This window comes from Amborella trichopoda, chromosome 2, assembly GCF_054954075.1.
Source record: "Amborella trichopoda isolate Santa Cruz 75 chromosome 2, AtrichopodaSantaCruz75HAP2 v2.0, whole genome shotgun sequence".
Taxonomy (NCBI): Eukaryota; Viridiplantae; Streptophyta; class Magnoliopsida; order Amborellales; family Amborellaceae; genus Amborella; species Amborella trichopoda.
Genome location: NC_142337.1, coordinates 36,387,572 through 36,397,520, shown reverse-complemented (window position 1 = coordinate 36,397,520; position 9,949 = coordinate 36,387,572). Strand labels below are relative to the sequence as shown.

The window sequence follows — 9,949 nt, the reverse complement described above, 5'->3', positions numbered from 1 at the left end:
GTCACCGATCCATTTTTTTAGATCCTTGGTTCATACAAAACAGTTTGCATACCTAAAACAATTTGCTATGAAAGAGTCATTCAGTTTCTATTTTTCCATGTTTAGTTCATACATAAGGAATTCCCATGTACCTTGCTTCTTATGTTTGGTTACTTGTTTTTGTTTCTTTGAGAGACTATGGTTGGTAACTTGTTATTAAACTCACTCCCAGAATCCACATTAATACTTATTTTTAACCGTTCAATTGAAATATTGACGATTGGATCATTCAAATATGATGATTTTTTCATATCTAAACAAATGGATAGTTCATATGAATAAGGTTTAGTTCACTTTATTAAATTACACAAAAGCCATGGTTAATTAATCTGAGCATTATCTCTCTCTGTCAAGATTAATAATATTTAAAATACAAAATCTATTAATAGTTTTTCCATTCCAGAGACATCAGCATCCATATCCACCGCTCGAATGCATAACATAGGTACAAAGTTCCTCAATATGCTACAACGTGCATCTTCAAAATAAAGTATAAAATGATGCATACTGCCACAATCAAAGGGTAACACAACGATAGGTTTTACTTTACAACTTTTGTGATGATTCAACGACCCCGCTTTTGATCCAGATTTGTACGAAAATGAACCTTGATTTCATCACTTGTATACCAAATGTCGTTTTTTAAAATTTTCAGAATGTTCTTTTGCTTCCTACAAAGTTGAAAACTCTTAGAATGATTAATGACATCCACTTATGATGGATAGAGAGAATAAAACCAGAAAATTGACAATAAAAAGAAGGAAGGCTAAGAAAAATACCCTCTCTCAAAAGTCTGCAAGGGAATCCACCCCCAAAACAATCTCTTTCAATAGACCAATTTTTATTCAATTCATAAACTGATTTACAATAAAAGGAGATGTCCATTTAAATATACTAAAATAAGATAACTAATAAAAAGCTTATCTCTACACCTATCCCTATTTTTTCTCTCTCATATCTACGGGCTCCTAGATAGCCACGTTTTCCCTCTCATGTTTTATCCAAAAAAGACCTTTCAAGTTGGTTATCGCTGATAAAGATAAACTCTTTTCTAAATTTAACCTTATCCTAATTATATACCTCAAACTAACCCAATCGATACAATATAAACACCATATAAACTCTAAAGTTGCCCAGCTAATTATCCTGCGCACTCCTTAAACAAAAGAATAACTAAAATAATCTTAATAAGTGACCCTAATAATTTCCCCTTATTACGTCATTGCCCTTTCTTTCCCTCTTGGGTTCTGCGACCCTTCTTTGGCCCAGTCACGAAGGGGCATGGCTGTATCATTCTCCCCAAGTTGAAAGGAACTCGACTCCAACGAGTTGGCTTCAGTATATATGCGATATAAGTCTGAATCCACTCTTTTGAACTTTGGCTCAGAAATCCACGTGCTATCAGAGTATGGCCTGCCCTTCCATTTGACTAGAAATTGGCGATAGGAACCCTTTCGAGTTTGAAAACTTTCAGTTTTCAAAACTTGCTCAATTTCATCATCTTTCTTCCTTAGTAATTTCTTCATCATATCAACTACATCTTCTGCGACTTCTAGAGGGTCTCTGTGAAACTCAAATAAGTCAGCAACATTAAATATAGGGAAGATATCCAATGCCTTTGGTAATTCTACCTTATATGCATTATTCCCATATTGCTTCAAGATACGGCAAGGACCCACTTTTTTAGACTTGAGTTTATTATAGGTTCCCAACAGAAACCTTTCTTTTCACAAATACACCATTACTAAGTCACCCTCCTTGAAAATCTTTTCTCTTTTATGCTCATTTGAGGCTTTTTGATACTTTGCATTTCTCTCCTCAATTTTCTTTTTGATTTGGGCTTGCAAATCTCGAATATGCTCAGCAAAAGCATTGGCATCATCACTTATCTTGCATGGCATGGGTAATGGCACTAGGTCCAACACACGATTAGATGTCTGCCTATTAACAATCTCAAATGGTGATTTTCCTATAGATCGATTTATTGAACTGTTGTAAGCAAACTCAGTCTGAGGCAAAGCGAGGTCCTACTGAGCTATGTTATCGCCAACAATACTCCTCAAGAGGTTACCAAGGCTACTATTCACTACTTCGGTCTGCCCATTTGTTTGAGGATGATATGCACTAGAAAATTGAAGTTTGGTTCCCATGTGCTTCCATAAAGTGCGTTGAAAATGACTTAAAAATTTTGTATCCCGATCAAATGTAATAGACTTAAAAACACCATGTAGCCTTCCAATATCATGGAAAAAGAGATTCGCGATATGTGTAGCATCCATAGTTTTTCTACACGGAATAAAATGTGCGATTTTGGAAAATCGATCAACAACAACAAAAATAGAGTCCATACCTCGTGTGGTACGTGGAAGTCCAAGTACAAAATCCATAAAAATATCAACCCATGGGGCATCTGGAACAGGAAGAGGAGTATAAAGACCTGTATTTTATATGTGACCTTTAGATACTTGGCAAGTTCGACATCGGGTCACAAATCGATCAACATCTCATCGCATACGTGGCCAAAAATATTTTTCCCCGACCATAGTCATAGTTTTGTCATTCTCAAAGTGTCCACCCAAGCCCCCACCATGAAGCTCCATGATTATCTTCTCCCTTAGGGAGCAATCAGATATACATAACCGCACACCTTTAAATAAACAACCATCATGCACGAGTACTCACCCATAGGGTCTCGCCCATCAACACACCTTTCAAGGACCTTGCTGAAAATTTGATCAACTTTATATTGATTCTTTGTCACTTCAAACCCCAACACTTCTATAGACAAAGTTCTAAGCAACACTACCTTTTTACTTAAAGCATCAGCTGCCTTATTTTGGGTTTCAGCCTTGTGCTTTAATAGGAAGATTTATTCTTGAAGGAAGGTCATCCACTTAGCATGTCGCGCATTTAACTTTTTCTGGGAACTCAAATATCGGAGTGCTTCATGATCTGAGTATAGAACAAACTCTCTATAAATCACGTAGTGCCTCCAGTAGTGTAAGCTTTGCACCACTGCATAAAACTCGAGGTCATAAACCGAATACTTCTTACGTGTATCATTCAATTTCTCACTAAAGAAGGCCAATGGCCGTCCCTCTTGACTTAGAACTGCCCCTATGCCAACATTTGATGCATCCATTTCAATCTCAAACACCTTAGAAAAATCTGGTAAGGCAAATACTGGTGCTTGCATCATCTTTTGTTTCATTAGAGTGAAGTTCTTTTCAGTAGCAGGATTCCATGAAAACTTTCTAACCCTCATACAATCAGTCACTGGTGCTATTAGAGTGTTGAAATTTCTAATAAATCGACGATAAAAGGTTGCTAGGCGATGAAAAAAATGCACCTCAGTGAGTGACTTTGGCACCAGTCACTCAGCTATAGCTTTCACTTTTTCTTGATCCACCTTAATTCCCTCAGATGAAACAACATACCCTAAAAAGACGATATTGTTTATCATAAGTGAGCATTTTTTCAAATTCACAATAAGTGATGCTTTGCTTAGCACATCAAAAACTTGTTCCAAGTAGTTAAGATGATCATGTGGGTTAACGCTAAAAATCAAGATATCATCAAAATAAACCACAACAAATTTACCAATAAAAAGACGAAGTACCTCAGTCATTAGGCGTATGAATGTACTTGGTGCATTAGAAAGGCCGAATGGCATCACAAACTACTCATATAGTCCATCTCGAGTTTTGAATGCGGTTTTCCATTCATCTCCAGATCGAATCTGAATTTGATGGTACCCACTCCTTAAATCAATCTTTGAGAAAACCTTAGCTCTATTAAGCATATCTAACATATCATCGAGCCTAGGTATAAAAAATCGATACTTGATTGTGATTTTGTTGATTGCCCGACTGTCCACGCACATCCTCCGTGACCCATCTTTTTTTGAAGTCAGTAATGCAGAGATGGCACATGGTGACATGCTTTCTCGAAGTAATCCCTTCTTAAGCAACGCAACAACTTGTCTGTGCAACTTCTCATGTTCTATGGGGCTCATTCGATAATGGGCCAAATTTGGTAGCCTAGATCCGGGCACCAACTCAATGTGATGCTGAATATTTCTTGTTGGAGAAAGACCATCAAGTAATTCTTCAAGTATCAAATCTTTATACTTATCAAGTAGAGATTCAAGAGACCTAAGAATTGCAGTAGGTGCAGAATTTTCTTTTAAAACCAATACATAAATCACATCCATATCCTTGCTGTCCCCTTTTAATTTTTTAACATTAAGCAACTTTGAACCTCCTCTTTAGTGGATTTGGGTGTAGGAAGTTGCTTCACAGAGTGGAGTATTATATTAATATCATCCTTAACAAAAGAATAACTGTTTGGCCTAGTTTTATGCACCATATCACAATCATAAAGCCATGGTCTACCAAGTAATATGTGGCATGCATCCATAAGTGCTACATCACATCACACTTTATCTTTATAATTAGTATCAATGGAAAAAGAGATTAAACAACAAGTAAGAATTGGTACCTCACCTCCTTTCTTGAACCACTGGATGTGGTATGGGCGTGGGTGTTTATGTTCCTTCAATTGAAGTTTATCCACTATCTCTTGAGACACAATGTTTTCACTACTCTCACTATTAATTAGTATTGTGCATAACTTGCCTCCTGATGTGCAAATTGTTCAAAAAATATTATGTCGCAGCCACTTCTCATCCTCGGTAGGTATTAGGGTTGATAACATAGTTTGCTGGACAACTAAGACTTCACCCTCTTCGTCTCCATACAAATCCTCAACTTCACCTTTGACAGGCCCAGTCCCTTCCTAAGACTGGCTCGTCCCAATATCACCTTGGTCTTCATAGGTTCATCAACTTCTTCTTCATAATTTTCTTCAACCAAATTAACATCGACAAGAGGTTACTGTGAGGGGCAATTGAATGCCATATGTCCAGGCTGTTGGCACTTGAAACACACTATTTGTGTATTATCACGAAGTGTTTTAGGTGCTCCCAACCCTCTCCCAACACCACGTCTCTCCAAATTAGGGTTTGGCCTAGTTGGAAACTTCTGAGAAGTTTGGTTTCCACGCCCTATAGGTGGTCATCTAAAGGTTAAAGCTTGTTGCCCTAAAGGTTAAAGCTTGCCGCTCAAAAGGTTAAAGCTTGCTGCCCCTGTATTGAAGTAAAGCCTCTTGTCACTGAGCTATTTCTCCCAAGGCCCAGATTAACTATTTCCTCTGCTTTGAGGGCCAAAGTATAGACATAAGATATCTTATAGACATCTTTGAAGGCCAATTCATTTTGAATGCCTTGATTTAGCCCATTCAAGTAACGACTTATTTTTTTATCTTCGTACTCTTGTAAATTTGCCGTAGATGTAAAAATATAGAACTCTTCAGTATAGTCACTTACCAACTTTGCACCTTGCTTGAGGTTTTGACACCTTTGGTACTCTAGAATATCAACTTTTATTCCAGGTTCTCTTTCTCTTTCCAACAACCGAAAAATTCATTCATTGAATTCATTATTAGCTTGGGTCACCCGAGGTTGGTTAGGAACAAGATGCATACCTCTTTCATCTCTGTTGCCTTGAATTCCAACGTCGAGCTCTAGATTCCTTCCATTTTGAAGCTAAGCAAACCTTTACGTAAGCTCATCGACTTTCGCAGCTACAAGCATGAATTGGTCAATTCTCTCTGCTAGAGTTTGAACTAATCCAACCAATACCTTTAATCCATCGAGGGGTGTCTCTTGGAAAGCCATCGGAACCTAGCTCTGATGCCAATTGATGCAGGCAGAGAATAAAACCAGAAAATTTGACAATAAAAAGAATGAAGGTTAAGAGAAAAATACTCTCTCTTAAATGTCTGCAAGGGAATCCACCCCCAAAACAATCTCTTTCAAGAGATCAATTTTTATTCAATTCATAGATTGATTTACAATGAAATGAGATGTCCCATTAAATAGACTAAAATAAGATAACTAATAAAAAGCTTATCTCTACACCTATCCCTATTTTTTCTCTCTCATATCTACGGGCTTCTAGATAACTATATTTTTTCTCTCAAGTTGGTTATTGTTGATAAAGATAAATTCTTTTCTAAATTTACCCTTATCCTAATTATATCCCTCAAACTAACCCAATCGATACAAGATAAACACAATATAAACTCTAAGTCGCCCGGCTAATTATCCCTACGCACTCCCTAAACAAAAGAATAATTCAAATAATCTTAATAATTTTCTCTTATTACGTCATTGCCCTTTCTTTCTCTCTTGGGTTCTGCGACCCTTCTTTGGCCCAGTCACGAAGTGGCATGCCTGCATCAACTTACCACCTTAGACATTTTTCCCAGAATGGGATGCCAAAACTTTTTGGGTAGTAGATAGCAACAACCATTTCATTGGACATGCGTATTTTTTATTTTCCAATAGATATAAATGCGGGCATTTCCTCGAATTATAATTAGCAAGCACTACGTACAAATATAACTTGAAAATATTCAGTAACGCAATGGCTTAAACATGACTCAAAACATTTAATAACTCTACACAAGTATACAATCAATTAATATTACATTTCATGAGCAAATTATCAATTCATATTCATATATTTTATTCAATGTAATGGATGATAACAAACGACAACGAAATGCAACAAACATTCCATAACATCATAGCAATAAAGCATAAGAAATTGTAAGTTGAAACGAATCATATGCCGTACGCCATCTCATAAATATTTGAAGGAGCAGAAATTCAGCAGTAAATAGATAAATCCATAATCATTTTGAGTTGATTTTTGCTGAATTTCTTCTGGAGTATAAATTAGATTGTATAGCACGATTTCGATTTGAATTAGAGTGAATCGCATCAAATATCCAGGCCAAATCTCAACTAAATTCTGTTGTTTTTGCAGCAGAAATAACATCAGAGAAAATTTTGTTTTGGATGATTAGATCATAAGCTTTTGGATCCGGTCTTGATCTGATTTTGTATCAAAATCATGTATGACAATTAAAAAGGTTAATTAAATGATTTTTAAGAAATTTTGATGAATCAAACTGGTCACACAAAACTTACGTGCTGTGGAATTTTGTGTCAGCATATAAACCAGAAAAGTGATACTGCTCTTGTTAAAATTTGGTATCAGAGACGAATGATTCTTAAAGAACATAAAAAAAAATATGAAGAATATAAAAATAAAATATTCCTACGACGATTGTAAACCAAAACACAGAGCACCTAAAATTATGTTCCCTCCAATCAAATAAAAAATAAAAAATAAAAAAAATATTGAATATTTCAATCAGTTTCCCACTATTGAAAAACACTCAAACCCCCGTTTATGTAACTTTGATATGACCTATTTTCATCTTATGATCCAATAAATAACATCATAGATACAAAATTGATGACCTTCTTAATATTGCACTTCAGAAAACCCATTGTTATGAAATGCTAGGGTTTTAGTCATCAAGAGAAGCTGAAAGCAAAAGGAAATGAGGGAACAAATGGATTTTTAGAGAAAGAGGGAGAGAGAGAGAGAGAGAGAGAGAGAGAGAGAGAGAGAGATTTCAAATGAGAATGATCATCAAAATAAGACACCAGAAAGCATTACAACATAGAGAAAACATCAATTGTCTCAGGGAAACACATGATCATTCTACAGGAAAAAAATAAAAGTTCGAGAGAGAAAGCCCTACCGCTCTTCCTAAGTGGTGCGAAGAAGCCGCTAAAGAAGAAGAAAGGCTAGGGTTTGAGAGAGAAGATAGTTGGAGGGAGGAGCAAGAGAGAGGAGAACAATAGGGGTTGTGGGTAGGTTAGCAAGAGGGGTAAGCGACCAGCAAGGATGTTCCAAAGAGGAGCAATATTCTTTCCTTTTAAAATGGACTTAAGCCCATTTAACCAGATTTGAGGTTCTACTTTGGGTCTGAAGGGAAATAAGACACCGGAAACTTGTTCCCCATCTTGTAAGGTGCGTTGTTGTTTTCACATGAAAGTGGCCCCCAATGGTATGATATTTTCACATGCAAGGTTTAAAAAATCGCTAAGAAACTGGCCTTGCGCACAGCACATAGGCAGGCGCCTAGAACCTTAGGTATCCTATAATACAAATTCTGTAGATATATATATATATATATATATATATATATATATATATATATATATATATATATATATATATATATATATATATATATATATATATATATATATATATATATATATATATATATATATATATGTTTGCGTCAATTTTGAATTTATTGCATTTATATGTATTGTAACATACTTTCTTCAATACGAACATATTGCATGTTAAGAATAAACCTGTTCAAAATTCAAATCGCATAAAATTTAAAAAAAATTAAAGAGTCAAGTCTTCAACAAACTTACCAAAGCATAAAACCAAACAACCAAAAGTACAAAAAAGCGAAAAGTCCAACATCCAAATGTCTAAAGTCCAAACCCCAAACTAAGATGGTGCAATAAAGATGAAATACAAAAGTATAAAAGAAGAGAGAGGACATCTATGTTTCTCCAATCATCATTAGTAAGAATCAAAATCAACATCATCATCGCTTGCATCTGCATCTGAATCGAGGCCGTCATCATCAAAATCGTCATCCTTTTCAACATATTGCTCTTCTTCCTCAATTTCTTTTGAAGCTGCATCCTCCTCTGCTATTTCCCTCACCCTCTAAGACTGTAAAGTACCAGCAACAATCATTGCTCGAGTGGCCTTCCTAGGATCAAAAGTTGGACTCGAAGCCTCCTTGGCCATTTCCAGGTCAAACGTCCCTGGGGAAGACCTCCTCAGTACCAGGGTCTTCCGTACCTGGGGAGGACCTCCTCCTCCTCTATGATATACTTCTTTTGCTGGTGAAACTTCTTCTTGAACCTCTGATTTTCTCTAAAAAAAGCAAGTCATTGAGCTCTCAAGCCTATCTCTTCTCTTTGTATGTACCTAGATGAAAAAAATGCATGAGTACTAGTGTACTACTAGTCTATTACTACTACTAAGTGACCCATATATTAAATGAACTTATAGACAAAAAAAGACTATAAGTTATTATCTCAAACGAACTCCAATTGCGCTCTCAACCAGAAGAGCTAGTTGTCAAACTCAAGATCCTCATAGCTATCTTCTGGAGTGTGGACTGCTACTCTCGTGTTGTCTCCACCATCAAGTTGCAATTTGTGTGCAACCTTTATAATTATTTTGACTATTTAACGTTATCGTAAAGAATTTTAGCAAATTTAAAATAAAACACGAGTTATTACTTATTAGGAACTTGAAATAAAATTTTCAAACAAAAATTTAAAAATAAAACATATATTATTATTACCTGGTTCTGCTTTACTCCTCTGCCTTCATGGCATTGCTTTCCCAAATGACTTCAAATCACACTTGTAAAAAATGACCTCTTCAGTCGATATCTTATCTTGGAAATTTGGATTAGGAACTAATCTCTCAAGGCACTCATTAAAACCATCTATAATTGTATCTTTTGCCTCAATATCACCATCAGCATAAAATAACTCAAGGTCCAAGTAGTATGCCACCACATGCTTCTTTTTAAATTCTATTCAATTTTAAAGGATGTATATTTTGATTTTAGTTTTAGGGTTTGTTTGCGATGAAAATCAGGCAGATCTTCCGACGAAGATCTCTCGGATTTTGACAACTTAAACTAATAAAAATAATGTGGTAGAGAAAGTGGGACAAATCGAATTCAAATCTGAGGTCAAATTTGCCCAAAAACGAGCAGATCCACTCTCAAATCTATGGCAGAGCCAACATGATCCAAAACATCAAAACACGAGTTCAAATCAACAAACTAACCAAATTAATCAAAATAAGATCAAAATAGTAAGAAGAAGAAAGAAAGGGTAAGAGAACAATACCAAACCGGGCAAGATGGCCCAGGA

The 9,949-nt window shown here is 35.8% G+C and overlaps 1 long non-coding RNA gene across 1 annotated transcript; it reads right to left on the bottom strand.

Annotated features, from left to right (window-relative positions):
- Positions 1-363: 363 nt before the first annotated feature.
- Positions 364-8,110, bottom strand: LOC148783207 (uncharacterized). Its single transcript, XR_016050555.1, has 2 exons — positions 7,720-8,110; positions 364-710 (listed from the first exon to the last, which is right to left on the bottom strand). It is a non-coding gene; the product is annotated as an uncharacterized LOC148783207 (long non-coding RNA).
- Positions 8,111-9,949: the final 1,839 nt, after the last annotated feature.